The sequence below is a fragment of the Canis lupus genome, chromosome 4 (genome assembly GCF_011100685.1).
Source record: "Canis lupus familiaris isolate Mischka breed German Shepherd chromosome 4, alternate assembly UU_Cfam_GSD_1.0, whole genome shotgun sequence".
NCBI lineage: Eukaryota > Metazoa > Chordata > Mammalia > Carnivora > Canidae > Canis > Canis lupus.
The window spans coordinates 49187776-49210108 of record NC_049225.1 but is presented as its reverse complement, the minus strand read 5'-3'; the positions used below and the strand labels follow the sequence as shown (position 1 = coordinate 49210108).

The window sequence follows — 22333 nt, the reverse complement described above, 5'->3', positions numbered from 1 at the left end:
ATATCAAATGCTCAAACACAAATATTAGGCATTAAGATAGTGTTTAAGGCACTATTAGATAGAATTTGAATAAGAAACAAAGGACCTGACATTCCCATTTCATCAAAAACCTTTTCCTTCTAGATAATTGCTGAACACACTAAATACATATATCGCTAATAAATGGTAATCCACACCAGCACATTAGTATTAGGTAAGCTAACAATTATACCCACACTCAAGACTTTCTTGTGACCTAGATCAAACACACAGTTTCAACTTAAGTACTAAGTGGGCTTCTATACGTCAAAGAATGGAATCCAATCAGGTTGATTCTCTAGGTTTGAGTAATGCTCTGAGAGGAACATAGAGATACAAGAGGGGCAATTGGCTATCTCATGCAGGAGTAGGCTTTGGTCTCCTTATTGGAGAGAAGAGAACGAGAAGGAGCTGCACAGTGACCCTGATTATAAATAACAATAGTCCAACCATTGATCCAAAGACAGAAGTTTTCTTTCTCTAGAGAAAAAGGAAAAAAAAATGTTTTGGAAAGAATGGAGCTTCCTCTCCCATGAAATTAGTAAATGTTGAAACCAAAATATGATTCAGGTCTTTTTCACTCCAAGAATTATTATTTTAACCACTCTACTTTTTTAAATGTTATTATCATGTATTTTTTAAAGAGAGCTTTATTTACAAAAAATGAACTTTAAACCAATAGAATATTTATAGGATCCATTTTTAAGCATACATGATTATTCTGCTTCTCTTTCCAGCAAACTGCTTCTTCCCACTACACTAATTCATTCCACTCATTTCTCGCATTGGTATTCTTGCCAAAGTGGTTTTTCCCAGATTTTTTTTCCCCAGATTTTATTAGCCCTCCAATTTAGATTGAGGAACAATCTAAAACTTTCCATTAGTGATATTTTATTGAAATAGAAAGATCAGGGCACCTAGGTGGCTCAGTCAGCTAGGTGCCTGCCTTTGGTTCAGGTTATGATCTTAGGGTCCTGGGATCAAGTCCATGTTGGGCTTCCTGCTCAGCGAGGAGCCTGCTTCTCCCTTTCCCTCTGCCTCTCCTCCCTACTCAGGCTCTCTCTCTCTAAAATAAATAAATAAAATCTTTTAAAAACAGAAACCAAAAGATCAAAATAATTATCATGATTAAATATTAACCAAAGCAATGATAACCTTAGAAGAAAACCTATTTAACCTTATGAGAAATATGTTTTGTCTTCATTTTTTTTTTACTTTAAACCTGAAACATTAATGAAATAAAAAATCTTCTACTTTACAAGATACCCTCATTCTGGGTAATATGGAACATATAGCCCATGAAAGCCCAATATTATTAAGTAAGTTGTGCTTTATTTTTTTGAAATGTTCATTTCTTTCCCCCACCACCAGATTTTGGGATAGGTATGCCCTTCAAAATCCTTGTGACTTTGAAGTTTTTTCTCCCATTTCTGGATTTTTTTTTCCTTTCTTTCTACTTGGTAAACTATGGATTGATAATACTCAAATCCTATGGGTCATTGGCACTGCACTTCACAAATGTGCATGCCTACAAAATTGTACATTTCCTAATTTTAGAATTTGCTACAATGTTGTAACCATAACACTATGCCATAACACTGTGCCATAACACGATGACATCCTGGAAAGAAAAGACTGTATCCCATTCAATTCTTAAATTTTCCTGCTGCAAAGCCTACCCCTCGCTGTACCTGTCTATGAACTGAACAAATGATGTTTGGAAGTGAGCAAGTACAAAGATTCACAACTCGAAACTCCCAGAGGATTATTCCTCTTCCCCATCCCCAGATCTATTAATACCCATATGAATATAACAAGCAAATTCTCACTTGGTGTTTTAACCTCTATTTAGTTCTGGGAAATCCATAATTTGTGAGTAAGTTACAGGATGAAAAGATTAATTTGTGGTGACTCATTTTGATCTATGTTAAGCAGGACAACAAAATGTATAAACTTCAAATTTTCAGAGTCTAGATTCTATGCAATTCAAAGGTATGGTATCTTATAAGAAAATTAAAGTTGACCGTCCAGCTCTTTAACTATTTGATAACTCCATTCATATAGGGAAATATTTTGATTCAGCCACTCAACTTTTTAGACCATAACAAAAATCTATATGTGAAAAAGAAATAAATTATTAGCAAAGAAAAATAAACTTGAAAACTTAGGAAAATCAAAGAACAACTCTTGTTAGTTACTGGTATTGACTTCATAGAAAATAGTTGGACATATAAAGGTATTTGAATGTTTTTCTGATTTAGACCATCTAAATCATTTTAGAATCACTTATATATGATTGTTAAGAGGTCTTTGTTTCATTCCACAAAGACATTTGAACATTTACTAAGTAGCAGTTACCACAGCTTTAGATGATGAAGAAAAACAACCAGAGAATCACATGCATAAGCCTTAATTAGGAAATGCCTAGCAGAAGAAGTCTTCCAAGAAGTATTTAACTTGGGGAAGGCTTCAAAAGAGTCCCTAACTTGTGTTAAAGGGATTTAGCAGAAGGAGATTGGCCAGAATTTAGTTATTTTCAGGAATGATTGATGAAAGATAGTTCTGGGAAAATGAGGGATTGTTCTTGTAAATTACCATTTATTGATTGAGCAATTTGGGATGCAGAGGAAAAGTAAGGAGATAAAGTTGTATATAAGAGGGAGTAGGGAAGACAGCTGCAGGAAACAAGGACATGCATTTTAAAATGCACAGCAGTAAGAAGACAAGGTACCACTGAAGAAGTTATTGTCACCACCAATACTGAAACAGCCTGTTCATCTAAACAAACACAAAGTATACAAATGCCTACCCCAGATCCTGAAAAACAAACAATAAAGTTATAAGGCATAGTTAAAAGTTGTGTTTGTCATATGGAAGTTATCTTTATCTTTCTTATAGCATACAATATCTAGAGGAAAATATTTACTATATTCTCACATCTAGAAAAATGTGTTTCTTCTAATAAACTATTGTTATTATATGAAAAGAAATTTATTATATGAAAATGAAACGTAATTAATCAGTATATCCTTCCTTGTGCTGATCATCAGAAAACTTGAGAACTAGTTTATAATCCTCCTAAGGCAATGGTCAGAACTTATAGTGCATAATTTTATTATAAATACCATCCTTGGATTTATCCTATTTTTCTTTCTTTGCCTGAATGTCCTTATAATTAAAAATACATGTATTTTTGTAAATGACTTTAAATCATTCTTAGAAAATTTGAGTAGATGAATTAAAAGATGAATGAATGATAAATAAATATATCCCTCCAAAATTTTTTTACAACTGACAAATGCAAGTTCTAGAGTTCTATTATAACACTACATTAAGTTGAGCACTAAAAGCAAAATTGGTTATTATTTAAAATTTGGTGTTGGGCATTCTCCCAATGCACATTTTCCACACCAGAAAGTTAGAGTTTTACTGGCCTTAATTCCTATCTTTAAACTCATCTCATATCCAAACAAGCTGTTTTATTCAATAAATATTTATAAAGCTCCCTTCTGACATGCATTTAAAGTTGTTCTGTCAAAGAGAAAAGGTTAGCAAAGCTCAACTAGACCAAATGGAATGCTTGAGAGAACAGAACTGTCTTTGGCAATTTTTGAACGTTAATACTGTTAGTGGATTCTATGTCCTTGGACAAGGAATTCTGTAGCTCTGGGCTGGAATTGACAAATTTGTCAGTAGCACCTGCCCACGCCAATCTCTATATGGGATGAGTAATAAGCCATCACATTAGGGTTAAACATGGTAATGCAGAAAAAAATTTATTTTCAAGTAAGCATTCTCAGCTATTTGATGTCTTTAAAAGAAAGCTTGCACTGTTGCTTTGAGTCTGATAGATGCTCTATTCCACTTCAGAGGAAGGTACCATTTAACATTGAAATATCTGCAGAAGAGACATTATTAAGTGAAATATTTAGAGAATTTTCCAGAAAAAATGGGGTTGCTCCTTGAAGTTACTGAAACTATTTTCTCATCTTTTAATAGCACCTCTTAAGTAAAAACTAAAATGTGCAGTAATTCTCTGCTTGATCACCAGAGACTTCTCATTTAAACACCAGATATAAACAGTTGAAATTGAGATTCAAACTGAGCAAATGTTCAGTTTAGTAAGACAAGTACATGTTAAAGCTGTAGATTTGGGAAAAACCGTGTGAATCTGAAATGTAATGCCTATATCTCTATGGGACAAAATAAGAGCAAATGCAGATCTTTTTTGTTACATGACTGATTTGTGTAATGGGATATAGAGTAATACTGATAATTAAAGAGATACATAGAAACATGAAGGAATCTCTGATAGAAATAAAGTTAAAAAGAGGGGAATGGATTAAATACCAGAAGTTTTATTTATTTTCTCAACTATGTGTTAGCAATAGAGGTTACCATGTAAATGAATTTCTAAATTGTTAGTCAATGTTAGACATTTTCTCACCAAATTAAAAATGCTAAATCCTAGTATTTAACTTTTCCAGTAACCTGCTACTTGAATTTAGGCGAGTTTCTTTATAAGACACTATTTTTATCAATAAAAATGGAGCTAATAATATCTTTTCTTCCTTTCTCCCAAGATCATTATAAGTGTAAAATGATATAGTAGGTAAATGTAAAGCTCTGCATTTAAATTCAAATGTTAATTGTTCAAAATAAGTCAGTTGCTCCCAATATAGATAGGATAGGAGAAACTATTTTTAAAATTATACTTGAAAAGATAAGATTATAACCTCCTGTTAAAAAGCTGATGAAATCCAAGACTACAAAAACAGAACTGTTGTGTAGCTCAAAGGACAGAACAAGCTATCTTACCCTGTACTGGTCACATCAAGTAGACATTGCTCAAAACTTTAAGAAGCTTTCTAAGAAGGTAGTGTTGAGAAACTGTGCCCTAGGAAAAAAACTTTGAAAGAGTCACAGATGATTACACAGGACAAGTAAGGTTTCAGAAGTGGTGTCATTAGACCATTACACCAGAAAAAGAAATTGGGCTTGAAATACTCCTAGCAATCAGATCTGTCCAATAAGTGAAAAGACAATGCTACAATATAATGAACTTCCTGTCATTAGAAGGGATCAAGTATAGGCTATATAATCAATCAACTGTCAGTGTGCTACAGAGAAAGCATTACTAGACATGCTCCAAAATCTCTTCCAACTAAATAATTTAATATGGTGAACATAGTAGTAATACTAAAATTAACAATATTATATAATGGAAAACTGCCATCTTATGGAACTAGATTTCTCCAATGGAAAAATCACTGAGTAATGTACTAATATGCTATTACTCTGAAGATGATGGTTCTGAATGGTAAAAAGGATACAAAAAGACCAATTAGCTCTTGTCTACCATTTTCACAATGAATGCTATGATTTCCACATGGATAAAAACAAATTTTTTAATGTGAACATGAAATTTGTCTATCATTTCTATTAATGGGAGCAGAAATTGCTTCTGTTTTGAAAATAAACTATAAAATTTTTGTCTCAGAAATGACTTACAAGGGATCCCTGGGTGGCGTAGCGGTTTAGCGCCTGCCTTTGGCCCAGGGCATAATCCTGGAGACCCGGGATCGAATCCCACATCGGGCTCCCGGTGCATGGAGCCTGCTTCTCCCTCTGCCTATGTCTCTGCCTCTCTCTCTCTCTCAATGTGTGACTATCATAAATAAATAAAAATTAAAAAAAAAAGAAATGACTTACAAGAAGTAAATTGGGGTTTTTTTTGCGTTAATACCAAGAATATTATATTATGAAACTAATAACTTTTTCATAAATAAAGTTATGGTCCAATAGAAAATGACTTGAGTTAGTTTTTTTTTTTTCTTTCTTGTTTCCTTGGGGTTTTTGTAAGGTTTGGGGGCTTTGTTTGTTTTTCATTTAACTTCAAGTTAGTTAACATATAGTGTAGTATTGGTTTCAGGAGTAGAGTTTAGTGATTCATCACTTATATATAAAACCCAGTGCTCATCCCAACAAGTGTCTGCATATGAGTGAAATCATATGGTATTTGTCTTTCTCTAACTGATTTATTTCACTTAGCATAATACACTCTAGTTCCATCCACATTGTTATAAATGGCAAGATTTCATTATTTTTGATTGCCAAGTAATATTTCAATATATATATCTTTATATATATATATCTTTATAAATATCCAAGTAATATTTCAATATATCTATTCTTTATATCTATTCTTTATATCTATCTATCTATTTATCTATTTATCTGTCATCTATTTATCTATCTATCATCTATATATCGATCATCTATCTATATCTCTCTATGTATCTATGTATCTATGTATCTATGTATCTATCTATCTATCTATCTATCTATCTATCTATCTATCATCTATCTCACTTCTTTACCCATTTGTCAGCCAATCAACATTTGGGCTCTTTTCATAATTTGACTATTGCTGATCATGCTACTATAAACATTGGGATGCATGTTTCCCCCAAAATCAGCATTTTTATATCCTTTGGATAAATATCTAGTAGGGCAATTGCTGGGTTGTAGGGTAGCTCTATTTTTAACTTTTTGGGGAACCTCTATACTGTTTTCCAGAGTGGCTGCACCAGTTTGTATTCCCACCAACCATGCAGGAGGGTTCCCCTTTCTCTACATCCTTCCCAACATCTGTTATTTCCTGAGTTGTTCACTTTAGCCATTCTGACAGATGTGAGGTGGTATCTCATTGTGGTTTGGATTTGTATTTGCCTGATGATGTATGATGTTGAGCATCTTTTCATGTGACTGTTAGCCATCTGGATGTCTTCTTTAGAAAAGCATCTGTTCATGTCTTCTATCCATTTCTTAACCGGATTATTTGTTTTTGGGGTGTTGAGTTTGATAAGTTCTTTATAGATTTTGGATACCAACCCTTTATCTGATATATCATTTGTAAATAACTTCTTCCATTCTGTAGGTTGCCTTTTAGTTTTTTTGCTCTTTCCTTTGTTGTGCAGAAGCTTTTTATATTGATGAAGTCCTAATAGTTCATTTTTGCTTTTGCTTCCCTTCCCTCCAGAGATGTGTCTTGTAAGAAGTTGCTGGGGCCAGGGCCAAAGGAATAGCTGCCTGTCTTCTCCTTTAGAATAAATTCCTGTCTCACATTTAGGTCTTTAATCCATTTTGAATTTATTTTTTGTGTATGGTGTAAGAAAATGGTCGAGGTTCATTCTTTTGCATGTTGCTGTGCAATTTTCCCAACTCTGTCTATTGATGAGACTTTTTTCCATTGGATATTCTTTTGTGCTTTGTTGAACAAATAGTATGTTGAACATACAGTTTTGTGTCCATTTCTGGGTTTTCTATTCTGTTCCATTGATCTATATGTCTGTTTTTGTGCCAGTACCATACTGTCTTGATTATTACAGCTTTGTAATATAGCTTGATGTCTGAAATTGTGATATCTCCCACTATAGCTTGACGTCTGAAATTGTGATATCTCCCACTTTGCTTTTCTTTCTCAACATTTACTTTAGCTATTCAGGGTCTTTTGTGGTTCCATACAATTTTAGAATTGTTTGTTTTAGCTCTGTGAAAAATGCTGCTCTCATTTTGATAAGGATTTGCACTGAGTGTGTAGTTTGCTTTGGATGGTATAGACATTGTAACAATATTTTTTCTCTTTTGATCCATGAACATGGAACATTTTTCCATTTCTTTGGGTCTTCTTTAATTTCTTTCATAAGTATTCTATAGTTTATTGAGTATAGATCTTTTACTTCTTTAGTTAGGTTTATTCCTAGATATCTTATAGTTTTTGATGCACTTTTAAATGGAATTGATTCCTTCGTTTCCCTTCCTGCAGCTTAATTATTGGAATTCATGTATTAGTTCTAGCAATATTTTGGTGGAGTTTTTCAGTAGTTTTGTTTGTAATCTCTCCTCTTTCATTCAGAATTTTATTTATTTGGATCCATTCTCTTTTCTTTTTGTTAAGTCCAGCTAGGGGTTTATCAATCTTGTTAATTCTTTCAATAAACCAACTTATAGTTTCCTTGATCTGTTCTACCATTTTTAAAAATTTCTGTATCATTTTTTGTTCCAATCTCTATTATTTTCCTTCTTCTATTTGCTGTTCTTTTTCCAATTTCTTTACATATAATGCTAGGTTGTGTATTTGAGATTTTCCTTGTTTTTTTTGAAAGCTTGTAGTGCTATGACTGCCTTTGCTGAACCCCAAAGGTTTTGGACTGCCATGTTTTTATTTTCATTTGCTTCTATGCATTTTTTAAATTTCTTCTTTAATTTCCTAGTTAACCCATTCATTCTTTAGTATGATGTTCATTGTTCATTAACCTCCATGTACTTGTGGTCTTTCCAAATTTCTTCTTGCAGTTGACTTCAAGTTTCATAGTGTTGTTGTCCGAAAATATCTATGGTATGATCACAATCTTTTTGTACCAGTTGAGGCCTGATTTGTGACTCAGTATGTGATCTGGAAAATGTTCTGCATGCTTTTGAAAAGAATAGGTATTCTCTTGCTTTAGAATGAAATGCTGTGAATATGTTCTTTAAGCCCACCTGGTCCAGTGTGTCATTCAAAGCCACTGTTTCCTTGTTGATTTTCTGCTTAGATTATCTGTCCAGTACTGTGAGTGGGATGTTGAAGTCCTTCACTATCACTGTATTACTGTCAATAAATCTCTTTAAGTTTGTTATTAATTGATTTATGTATTTGCTGCTGCCCAGTTTGGGGCATAAATATTCACAATTCTTAGATCATCTTGCCTGATAGGCCCCTTTATTATGATATAGTATCCTTTTCATATTTTATTATAGTCTTTGGTTTAAAATATAGTTTGTCTAAAATAAGGATTGCTACTCCAGCTTTCTTTTGATATCCATTAGCATGATAGTGGTTCTCCATCCCCTCGTTTTCAATCTGAAGGTGTCTTTGGGTCTAAAAGGAGTCTCTTGTAAGCAGTGTATTTATGGGTCTTGTTTTTTTTTATCCATTGAGTCCATTTACATCCAAAGTGATTATTGATAGGGGATATGAATTTAGTGCCATTGTATTCCCTATAAAGTTTCTGTGCCTATAGGTTGTCTCTGTTCCTTTCTTTTCTTTGTTACTTTTGGTTTTTCTTTTCTGCTCAAAGGATTCCCTTTAATGCTGAGCTGGGTTAGTGTTCACAAATTCCTTTAGTGATTGCTTGTCTTGGAAACTCTCTCTTGCCTTCTATTCTTAATGACAGGCTTGCTGGATAAGGTACTCTTTGCTGTGCATTTTTCCCATTTAGCACATTGAATATATCATGCCACTTTTTTCTCACCTATCAAGTTTCTGTGGACAGGTCTGCTGCCAGCCTTATGTGTCTACCCTTATAGGTTAGGGATCTTTTCTCCCAAGCTGCTTTCAGAATTCTCTCTTTATCCTTGTGGGTTTTTAAAAAATATTTTATTTAAATTCATTTTGCCAACATATAATATAATACCCAGTGTTCATCTCATTAAGTGCCCTCATAAGTACCCATCACCCAGTTACCCCATCCTCCCATTCTCCTCCCCTTTTGCAACTCTTTGTTTGTTTCCCAGAATTAGTATTTTGTAAGTTTCACTATGATCTGTCTTGGTGTTGACCTGTTTTTGTTTATTTGGAGGGGCGTTCTCTGTGACTCTTGGATGCCTGTTTCTTTCCCTGAATTAAGGAAGTTCTCAGCTATAATTTGTTCAAATAAGCTTTCTGCTCCTTTTTCCCACTCTACTTCTTCTGGGACTCCTATGATATGGATATAATTGGATTTTATAGAATTACTGAGTTCCTTGTCTACATTTGTGATCTAATAGTTTTACTTCCCTCTTCTTTTCAGCTTTGTTATTTTCCATGATTTTATCTTTTATTTCAACTATTCATTCTTCTGCTTCTTCCATCCTCACTGTGATTATATCTAGTTAGTTTTGCATCTCAGTTATAGCATTTTTTATTCCTACCTCACTAGTTTTTAGGTCCTTTATCTCACCAGCCAGGGTTTCTCTGGTATCTTCTATGTTTCTTTCAAGCCCAGCTAGTATTCTTATGACTATTGGTCTAAATTCTTATTCAAATATATTGTTTATATCTATTTTTAGCAAATCCTTGTCTGTGATTTCTTCCTGATCTTTCTTTTAGAGAGAGTTCCTTCATCTTCTCATTATGTCTGGGTTGCTGTCTTCTGCATATTTTGAAAGCTTGTCATGTTTCCTGCTCCTGAGAGTAATACATATTAAGAAGGGGTCATACCCTGTTCAAGACCTGGCTCTTCAGGAAATGTTTCTGGTGTATACTATATGCACTCTGCTGTTGTGTTTTGATTGCTCTTTTCCACAGGTCAGTCCTCTGTAGAGTTCCTCCTTGCTTGCAGTGGGGAGTGTTTGGACCTTTAACTAAGTATGCTTTGATCCGTTTCCTAAGATAAGCCCAATTTTTAAAAAAAAAAGAAAAAAAAAGCCTTATCCAAGAAAAAAGGAAAAGAATCAAAAAAGCAAACAACAACACAAAACTATAAGCCTGATTCTAAAGAAAAAGAAAGAAAGAAGAAAAAGAAAAGAAAAGAAGCTTGACACAGACATGAGGAAAGGAAACAAATCAATAAATTTTAAAAACTTATGAGATTCATACCAAAGAAGGGAAAAATAGAAAAACAAAACAAAATAAAATAAAATAATAAAAAATAAAAATCTAAAAAACAACTGTGGTTCTATTTCCATCAGAACTGAAGCTGATAGTTTGGAATACTACATGATCAGTAAAATTAGTACATTCAGGGGTTCTTCAGGGGCCTTCTGAGGGAGAGGACCACTGCACTGGTTCACAGTCAGACCAACCCTTGTAAAGATTCCCTTGTCAGCATCAGAGGGTGGGGTTTGGTATAAGCGCCCCCAGTGGAGGCTGGAAGTGCTGTGTTTCTCTCTGAAGTCCATCGTGCTAATGGGTCAGGGGTGGAAGATGGCACCACACTACCTTCTCATCTCTGGAGAAGGGTACTTGAATCCCTGGCTGTTCAGGAGGTCCTTACAGAAAAGCAAACAATCTCCTCTCCTATATCCTAGGCTCTCATCAGCTCCCTGCCCTTAATCTGTCTGTTCCCAGTCATCAGCATGCCCAGCAGCACAGTTCTGTGTTTTATCTCTGGCCAGTGGCTGGGATTCAAAACTCCAAATCTTAAAGAGCCCATCAAGGTGCAGACCCACACCCCTCCCATGGAGGAGAGGTTTTGTCTCAGAAAAGCAGTCACACAGCAAGCACACAATTTCTGGAGTCTATTGTGATGCACAGTGGAAAGCTGTGACCAGGTTATCTGCCCCCCCTATGCATGCCTCTGTCCTCTGCTGATGAACTGCTGCTCAAAGTCTCCTGGTGGGTCTTTTGTCCTTGGAGAGGCAAAATACCTCTTCTGAATGTACTGTAGACAGGAGAGTTATCTCTCCCAGTATGATCCAAGGGAACCCCTCACTGAAACATACTGTGCAAACCTTTGGGCTGCTCTCCCACTGTCTCTATGACCTGGTTCTACACAAAGGGTTCCCTCCCCTTTGCAGTATGATGGCTTTTCTCTCCCCCAGTTCATGGCTCTGAACCTCGCATCTGCCATGTTCTCTTCCTCCAATTGTGCAGATTGTTTTCTTAATCCTCAGATCAATTTCCTAGTTGTTAAAAATGATTTGATGTTCATCTAGCTGTGTTCTGGGGACCAAGAAAGCTCAAGGTCCCCATACTACTCCACCATCATAACTCCTTTTTAACTTTCTGTCTCATTTCAAATGGAAATTGTTGGCAGAGAGTTAGCTAAGTTTTCAGAATGCACCACTCTCTATGAGCTAAGTAATTTTAAAATTTCTTGATTTTAGTATATGTACATTTAATTTACATATAAACACACATTTAAACAAAGAATCTCTACTAGATTTTGTGGACATATATGGAAGAAATTCAAAATTCATTTTAACATCATATTTGACTATATGCTAAACTAAATATATAATTTGGCCCCTTATTCTTTGTTGCTATTCAAGTACATTGAGAAAGTCCAGACAGGCTAGGTTGGACCATTCCAAAACCATACAGTTAGAATCATAAGATTTTGAGGTCATAACTGTCCTCAGGGAACATCTCTTGAAGGGAATCACATTATCAATTGTCTTTCGAGACCAGGCAAATAAAAGAAAGGTAAGACTTCAGAAAATGACAGAATTTATGGACAATTATAGACTATCCCTTGACAAAATGTATCGGATTCAATTTATAAAAATTATATAATGCTCAATAAACATTTTTCTGTACCAGATCTGATTCAGAGCCATGTAGGCGAAACTCTGGATCTAATGCTCAGCCTCATCTAATGGATAACAAACAAAAGTGAATGTTGCATTAAGTAAGTGACTTACTCAAAGTTATTACAATAAGTCATGGCAAAACCAGATCTACATTCTAAGTGTTCTGTCTTTCAGTTGCATAACTTTTACATTACACAATGACTATTGCCAATATTCATAGCTCTTTGTTCTGGCTTTTTAAAAAATATTTTATTTATTTATTTATGAGAGACACAGAGAGTGAGAAAGAAAGAGAGAGAGAGATGCAGAGGGAGAAGCAGGCCCCATGCAGGTAGCCTAGTGTGGGACTCGATCCCAGGACTCCAAGATCACACCCTGGGCCAAAGGCAGGAGCTAGATGGCTAAGCCACCCAGGGATCCCCTGTTCTGGCCTTTAACATGTTTTCATAAACAAAAAAAAATGTGTTTAATTATACACTGATGTCTTTTATAATCCTAATTCACAGTTCTTTTTGCTTTTTCCTATTTACAAAAGGCTACTATGTGAAGTAAAATATAGTGAAAAAACTTTATAAATATGTTTAGTGGATATCCCTGTAAGTTGGTGGAAAAATTACACTACTCTATGTTATGAAGCACCCAAAGTTTTCTATTCTGAAAGGCAGTTATATAATGAAAACTGAGTCTACCATATTTTCTTATCCATATCTAATTTTGCTGTATTTGCATAAATATCTCCTTGAAGAGAACAGTAAACCATTTTATAACCCCCTGTGCAGTTGGCCTGGCATGGATCTTCATAGTCTGATATTAATAAAAGAAATTTTGTTAGGATAAGTCAAAGAAAAATAATTGTTTGCTTGCTAATAAGTCATCTGTAGATAGACCATAATCTTACTTTTTTTTTTCACAGCTTGAACATGTGTCATTGCATTTTGGGAAAGATTCATTTTTGCTTAGTGGAGACATAGCAAGAAACTGGAGCCTCAATCTGGTGATCTGCAAGAAAGACATCGTACCAGAAATAATCACCATGTTTACATTGGTTATGTCCATCAGGACATTAAACAATTGTTGTTCCTAAATAGGCCAGAGAAGAGAAACAAAAAATCTAATGAGCATCATTATTGAAGTGGCTTCAATCTCAGAACCCAAATTACAATTATTATTTGCCTCTAAGGCTTCTGATTATATAGGAATTCTTCAATAACAATTTATCTCTTCCAGAAATTTGTTCTTCATTCTTAAAATAGAAGCCTAACTCTTCCATGAATATAATGATGAAAGATGAGAGCATGCAGCCTAATCCATTTGTATGAATGAGTTGGTTTGATTTCCTTTTTGGCAACTCCAAACCCAAAGCATTAGGAATAAATGTGTTCATTCAACAAAAAATGCGTCTTATTTGATTGAATAATGCTCTGATCCAAGCAAAAAAGTCTGAAAAAGTGGAAAGGATTTGTGAGGAAGCTAATGAGATATTCATATTGTAATAGAAATAAAGCCACTCACTGGAATTTTTTGGAGACATATTTAATTCTCATCTGGAATGTAAGAACAGCACACAGCTCTTTCCCACTGACACATAGTTTCTAAACAGTTCTAGTTATTCCCTGGTCCTACAACCAATTGTTTATTTAGCCTTTGGTATTGGTAATGCCTGTGTCTGTTAAGATTTTTTGGTTATCATCAACAAAAATTGACATTTAATAATCAAGGAAAATAAAAAATTTACTGGAGGGCACCTGGATGGCTCAGTCCATTAAATGTCTGTCTTCAGTTCAGGTCATGATCAAGAGTTGGATCAAGCACCACATTGGATTTCTTGTTCAGCAAAGAGCCTGCTTCTCCTTCTGCCCTTCATCTCACTCACAAGTGATCTCTCTCTCTCAAATAAATAAATAAAATCTTAAAAAAAAATTCACTGGAAGATAATCATGTAGCACACAGATTCAAAGATAATACAGATAAGCCAGATTCAGAGATGGACAAGAATCAGGAAAACTAAATAATTGAGTTCCCAAAGGCAAGTATCTGACTGGCAGAACTTGAGACATGCTCAGAGAAGACACAATGCTTTGTGGCAATTGCAAGAAAACCACACAGAGAACAGGTGACTCTCTAAAAGGAAAAGAGGGTGAGACTATCAAATGGGAGGCAGGGGTATAAAATAAATATGCACTACACTGCCCTTCATATTTTGGCTTCAATCAGTGTAAGACTTGCTAATAGAGGCCCAGAGTACCTGTACAGGCTTTTGCTCATTCCTCCTGATTTGCCTCCATCTGACTCCAGTCTTGCTATCTGATTAAAGACACATTTTCTTCACTTCTGATTTGGGACCACACTTGCACTGTGTGCTGATACTGTGTACTGCTGTTTCATGCTTCAGTATCACAAAAAGGAAATCAAGCAAACCATCAAAAACTATTTTAACAGGAATCAGGCTGAAAATTTGTTATTTTTTTCCACTTTATTTTATAGAAACATAACTGTCTACTACCAATAGTTTCTGGATGTCTCTGAATTCATTATAACAAACAGTATCAAACAAAGAAAAACATTTTTTCATATAAATCAGAAGTGAAAAACCAATTTGTGTTTTTCAGGTTTCCAAACTTTAAAGCTTCATGTAGAAATAAATTTTGAGGAATATTTATTTCTTTAACAAGAACACCTAAAAACAATTTTACATGCCCAACATGCCATGGTGAGCATTTTGACTGATGGATATTTTATGATGTGCTTAGTAGGCCTAAATGAAATTCTTATCTGCAGCAGCATCAATTACTAAAATTTGCTATTTCCACCCCATGATGAGTGCTTTGCAAACATTAGTCCCTGATGTTGAGATACACTTGTGAGATGAATGGCCCTATTTCTGTGTTATGGATAAAGACACTAAAGCCTACAGTCATTAAGTAACATACCTAGAGTCCTTAGCTAGCAAATGCTTAGAAGTGGGGGCTAAAGGCTTCTTGGAATTCAGTTGTTACCCACTATGCCATAATTCTCCCCAAATCACCAGCTTTGAATATTATTTAGGAAAAATGAATCTAACTTATTCTTATTAGGTGGCTCAAATTTAATTCAGCTGACTTAGTCACAGATGGTGTCTATAAAATTTAAATAAAGGGGTAGAATTCAGTGTAGAAGGGTCAGGAGCACCAATAATATTCAAATTTCACATTGTAAAAATAAATTATAGTAACTCTCTAATGAAGTCAACTGATACTTTTTTTTTAATTGCCCATCATTCAGAGCTTACTAGGAAGTAACCACATTACTAGAGACATAATTTAACCATATGACAAAAGTTATGGTTAATATTATTTAGTACTCATCATTTGATTAATATCAAACATAAAAATATGCCCACTTCTTGCCCCATCCTATTTTTTCTAGTCTTTTCCTAAATGGAAATTGTTGTCTATTCTATACATGGTTTCTCACCATCAACAGTATTGACATTTTGTGTTGAATAATTTTTTTTTTTTTTTTTTTGTGTTGAATAATTTTTTGTTTTGGGAGCTGTCCTGTTCATTGTAAGATGTTTAGCACTATATCTCACCTTATCCCACCAGATGCCAATAGCACCACCTCCCCAGAGTGACAACCAAAAATATATCCAGAATTCCCCAAATGTTTTGGGGACTAAAGGGAGAAGGAATAAAATCAATCTCAATTGAGAATCACTACTCTAGAGTTTATCCCTTCTGTACCAACTTCTTGTATTCATCTCTGCCATGTTTGTAAGAATTTTCCCATCTCTATAATCACCTTCTCTCCAGAATGCTTAAAATCTTTTATATAGATTCTTCTCATTGGCTTTAAATACACAAGTCACCCCCTTTTATGAATACTGATTAATTAATTAATTAAAAGTCAACTGACCCCTTAAGCTTGTCTTAGTTCCTGTTTTGTCTCTATTTTCTTAGCCAAGTTTCTTAGAAAAGCCATCTATTCATATTGTATCATTTACTCACTTTTTTTCCACTCTGTAGCCCCATCCAAAATTGGTTTCCATCAATCCCTCTCTTTCCTTGGCTTCTGTACTTAACAGTCTCCTGATTTTCTTTTCTTTCTGGAAATTTCTCTCTCTCTTCCCTATCATGCTCATTCTCCATTACTTCACCATGAGATGGTGGAGTTTCTCAAGTCTAATTTCTAATTCGCCTTTTCTTTTAACACAAGATTCTGCACTTCAATGATCCCAGAGCTTAAATAACTATATATATAGTGACAGCTCACAACATTCCCAGGTCTCTCCTGGGAGCACCAACTGACTGTATGGGTCTAAATGATTTGACATTTTCTTTTGGAGATCCCAGAGCACCTCAAAGGCCAGATGTCCAAAATAAGACTTATTATAATAAAACTTATGATCATTCCATCTCTAAACCTATTTTTGTTCAATTCTTTATACAATAACTGGACCTTTGACTCATCTTGTTTTGCAGTTGAGAAATCTAAATGTTATTCCTGAAACCTCCATTTTATCTCTTTATCAATTTAATCACAAAATTATGTAAATTTTCCTCTTACATGTCTCTCAATTCTATCTCCCTATTCCATATTCATCAATTCTGGCCTAGCACACACAATATTTTTCTCATACTTGGAGTTATGACAATAGTCTCCAACTAATTCTACCAGAATCTTCTCTCTGATCACACATTCTCTACATCTTTAAAACTTTAAAAGGCCCCCCAATGCCATGCAAAACACACATTATTTAAAGTTTATACTACAAGCAAATCAATGTACAAAGCATTGTAGCCAATACCTCATCAAGCTATACAGAAGTGAAATCTACAATGACAACAACAAAACAGCAACCAAAACATGAAACCTTCACTATAAACCAAATACTATTCTAAGTACTTTACACACATAGAGTAATTGAATCTTCATAACAGTCCTAAGAGGTAAATATTATTTTCATGTCTATTTCATGGATGAAAATACTGAGTCACACAGAGTCAGAAGCAATCTTTTCAGATCACACCATGATGGAGGGTCAGAGGCAGGACTGTAATCCAGACACTCTGGTTCCAGGTTTACAGTTTAGACAACCACATTATTTTCTCTCCTAATAAAATAATTTTAACCACTTCAAAAATCATATGCCAAGATTTTTATTTAACTGAGATTTTCTTACCACTTTTAAAGTGATAACTAGCATAACCATTGGGAAAAAATGGTATCCAATTTCTACGGTTTAAGAAATATTTAATACTTTCAGTCAAATGTGTGTTACAATAATGCCTCTTCTGAAGTGCTTGGACAGGAGAAGAAATAGGCTCACCCAGCTAACTATGAAACAATGCATCTGGAAAGAGTGGGAGAGCCATGCTAAGGGCAGAAACTGCTCTCAAGGCAATAATGGGATTAAATGCATTACAGCTTTGAAAGGAGCAGACATTAATTGGAAGTGAAAAGAAAATTCACAAAGGTATACTTTTGCTATAACAACCATCAACAACAACACAGTCATGCTGATATTTATTGAGCATTTGTTATAAGCAAAAAAATTGAGTGGACCCCTTTATGTTTAGTAATTCATCTGCTTCTTACAGTAATATTTGCAATAAGTATATTATCTGTAATTTACAGTTGAGATTCAGGACCACAGAGCAAGAAAACCAGGCTGGAATTTGGATCCAACTTAATGGAGCTCTAGCAATTATAAAATTAAAAAATTAAAAAAAATTAAATCCACTACTTATAGAAATGAAATAAAATAAAATAATAAAGCATAGTGATGCAAATATAGGTCAGACCTTTCCAGGTCCTTGTCAGTAATGAGACTGCCTTGCCAAGAAATGACTGAGAAATATATGTAGAAACCTTGAAAAGCTCAAGAAAAAGGGCCTAAGTTTACTTACACAGCTGCCCTTTTTGCCTGCTCTGCTCTTTACCTCTGCTTTGCTCTGAGAATTTGGTAATTGGTTTTTAAAGCAAAAAGTTGTTCTCTAGCAAAAGGGTTTTGGTCCAGCCTTTAGGTAGATTAATTTTTTAAGCCTTCAGAGCTTATTTTTCAAACACTGCTCTCTGGCACTGCCTGAGGAAGGCAATCACTGAAGGCCTTCAACACACAGCCAGTATTGGAGAGTGTAATTGCCTGAAAAATAACAACAAAAAGGGAAAAATGGTTAAATTCAAATAAAAGCTGATTTGAAGTTGGTCTTTATTCTTCTTGACCTCTAGACAACTTGCCTCAAAATAACTTATTTTAGCCTGTATTCAAGATGCCCGAATCAGAGACCACCCTTCTGATGTACACAAGGTAGAAAAGTTTGAATGTTGTCTGGAGAACCCTTTACAGTCATAGCTTCTACACAAGTCGTTTTGTGGAATTCCTCTCAGGATCTCCCTGACCATAAGTTTCTCTCTCAGAGACATCTCTGGTGGCAAGATAACTTTCACACATATGAAAAATTAAATTTCTAAAACCAATAGGAATTTAGAAAGAACAAGATTATCTGGTTGGGAAAAGAAATACACTGAATAATATTAGGGGACATATGTAAAAATAACTTTCTTTTCCTTTAGATGAATCCTCTACAAAGATAACTCAGACTCAGTGATTAGGCACAAACCAAGACTTTAATAAATACTTATTCATTATGCAATGGACCATAATATAAGTAAGAGCTTGATCAAAATTTCTTCTGCATTTTATTGCAAAGAGCAGTCTGACTTGAGTATGTAGGCCACAGTTCACACCCTATTCTAAATCCAAGCCGTAACAGATATTAAGATGGTTTTTTGGTAGATTTCAAGAGCACCTAAATTGCCAGAACATGTTCTATAGAAGATAACAAGGAATTATGTTCCACTATTACTATTACAAGACAGGATACATTTTACTGATAGTTGAAATTTTTAGTTAAGCTAAAACACTCTAAAAATAAGGGTGCCTGTGTGGCTCAGTAGATTAAGCATTGAGCTCTTGGTTTCAGCTCAGGTCATGATCTCAGGATCATGAGATTGAGCCCCGCAAGGGCTCCATGCTCAGCATGAAGTCTGTTGGAGATTCTCTCTCTCTCTTCCCCTCCCCCTACTTGCTCTCTCTTTTTGTAAAAAGAATAAGTAAATAAAATCTTTCAAAAAATATTCTAAAAATCCACAACTCTAATGTTTCAAATACCATAGTTTCTAAGTGCTTTCTCAGAGCAAAGCAGGAGATTTTGGCAGATGGCTCTTATCTGTATAGTGAAATGGGATTCATATTTCTTCCATTCTGTCATCCCTAGAACCTAGTCTGTGCCTAGATCCCACCAGATGAAGGGAATAAAGAGGATACTCACTTTTTATTTTACTTTATTTTTCTTATTTTTTTACTTTTTTTTTTTTTTCACTTTTTAAAGGTCATAACCCAGAAAAGGCACACAGCAATTCCCCTCCCATTTCATTAATGAAAACTAGATGCATGACTGCATAAAGATGCCAAAGAGGCTGAGAACTGTAGTCTCTGTCTGGGCAGCCACCATTCAACCACACTTCAGCTGGCAAAAAAAAAAAAAAAAAAAAATTGAAAAAAGGATTTTTATGGCCACTTAGTCATCTCCATCACAAATCAATAAGAGTACAAACAAGTTAAGCTTGACTGACAACAGAATTTCAAAGGCAGAAAGTTAATAATTTAGGTTCCAGGGATTGATCATTCAAAATCAATGTAAAAATATCAGGAAAATAGCAAACACAATTTTAAAGTAGAAAGGTTCAAAATGTTGGTATGGTATTGTAGAGGAGGACTAAAAATTCACTCGTGGATCAATGGTCAATAGTTACGCTATTTTATGCTGTTCCATTTCAAGAATAAGGAGATAGTATGTAACAGGAAAGTCAGACAGATGTGGTTTATTTGAAGGCTCTGAATATTTCCAGCTGTATAAGCTTGGGAGAGTCAGTTAATTTCTCTGATTCTCAGTTTCCAGTTCTGTAAAATGGAGTTATTACCATTTGTTTACATGACTTTTAGTATTCTATTAATATATGAAAAGAGCTTAGTGGAGCTTACAGTACAAATGAGCGCTAAATGAAACAGCCATTACCATTATTATTTTTGTGATGTAAGTTTAAATTTAGAGGTTACCACAACATATTCAAAACCAACTTCATTCTACTGCAACTCTTTTCAAGTCCTTTGCCTGAGAGATGCTTCTATTATTGGCAAAACAACTATACCTGGATTCCTCTTTGATTTCCCCCTATTTCTGTATCCAAATTCCAGGTGTATAATTAGCCATCATATTCCTATTCAATCTTCCTAATTCACATTTCTATTATGTTTTTTTGGATCACCCTAAACTTTCCTGCTATGAGGCTTTTTATCCACCAGGGGTAGGTAAGAGCGTAAGAGAAAAAATAGTTCACTGTATTCCATGATGTCTAGTCCATCCTATCCCAATCAAAAATTTTAAATCACATGATTTTGCTAGATATGTGGATTTTGAATCAATGCTTAATTCAAACTGTGGTCTCAGAATTCAACAAATCACAATAGAAGTTTCAAAGTACAAGATATTAACTGGTCTTGTATTTTATGATTATTGTCATTTAAAAGCAAGTACATAAAATCATTTTCATCTTTGCTTACACACACACAGATAAAAAGATAGTGTATACTACTAACATAAAGGCAATTCTTTCCATATTCAAGACCATAAATCTTATTTCCAAGTACCTGTAACATTTCTTTCATCACTGAACCATCTGATTTCTTTAACAGATCTGACATGCACTTCTATCATCTTTTCTGATTATTCATCCAAACTAGACACTTCTCACATGAATTTTCATCATTACCTAATTTGTCTCCATATTTCTTGTAATTTCCTAGGCATGTTGATTTATTTTTTTTAAATTGGGCAACATTTGAATATATAATGCAGTAGAACTAGAAAAAAATAATTTTCTTGAACTCTTTCCTTTTTGCAGCCTTTAATCTGAGCCATTTGATCTCCATTTTGCCTATTACATGTGGAAACACTTTTAATAGATATAACAGAGAGGAAAAAAAATGGGCTTTAGAATCTGATAGACTTATCTTTCACTCTTGATCCTACAAATTATTCCCTGTGTTAACTTGGATATGTTAGTTAACTTTGAGATTTACTTTCCTTTTCCTTAAAATGAGGACAGAATATCATGCTCTTAAAATTACTAAAGAGTTAGATAAGCTACATTTTAAGTTCCTTGAAGTCAAATACCTCGCCTCGATCTTTCGATCACTCACTGTTACATTCCCAGCACCCAACACAGTGCCCTATACATGATAGGCAAGCAATAAACCATTAGTTGATATTATTCCTAATAAAATGTTATAAAAAAAAACTCTAGAGTAATCATATATAATTCTAGATAGAAGTAAACACTATGCGCCGCAAATAATTGATTTTATTAAGAAAGGTCATATAAGAAATAAACAAATAACAAGTTCCTCAGGCTAAAAATCAACCCTCAGCTAGTCAGTAACCTTTAAGGAAAACAAAACAAAACAAAAAAAAAAACTCCATAAGTGCTGAAATTAGTGTTAGTACATCACTAGATAACTTATGTCACCCTGAGATACAGAAAACCCTGAATGTCCTAAGGAAAATACCTTCAGGAAAGGGAAGGAGAAAAAGTAAAATTTGTTCTCTCTGTTCAAAGTCAGAAAAAAAATGGATCTCCAATTTGCTGGTCTAGAAGTTGTTAAGAATTTGTCTGCAAATGAATAATCAAAGTATCAGATCCTTTTGACCAGGTTTCTGTTGCAAAATGGGCTTTATACCTTCTTTTTTATGAGCAGGCTTTATAGATACCTTCTTTTTTATCGTGTGGCCATTATACTACAAGCAGGACAATATTAATAAAATCCTCCTTAACTACATATGCACTGAGATCATCAAAATGTGGTAAAGGCCTGACAGCACCATTTCCTTATTTTTACTGAGCCCTGAACTAACTTGTTCTATTCACATGCAGTGGTTACTTAATAAGTATTTCATTGTTTAAAACATAAATCGGTCTTTTTTTTTTTTTTTACCTT

General features: G+C 34.4%; 1 long non-coding RNA gene across 1 annotated transcript in view; it reads left to right on the top strand.

The window, feature by feature from the left end:
• The window catches only part of LOC106558726, a 39880-nt gene extending 25874 nt beyond the window's left edge, over positions 1 to 14006 (top strand). The window contains exon 3 of the long non-coding RNA XR_005357619.1: positions 13208 to 14006. This is a non-coding gene — a long non-coding RNA (uncharacterized LOC106558726). The remainder of the gene's footprint in view (positions 1 to 13207) is intronic.
• Positions 14007 to 22333: the final 8327 nt, after the last annotated feature.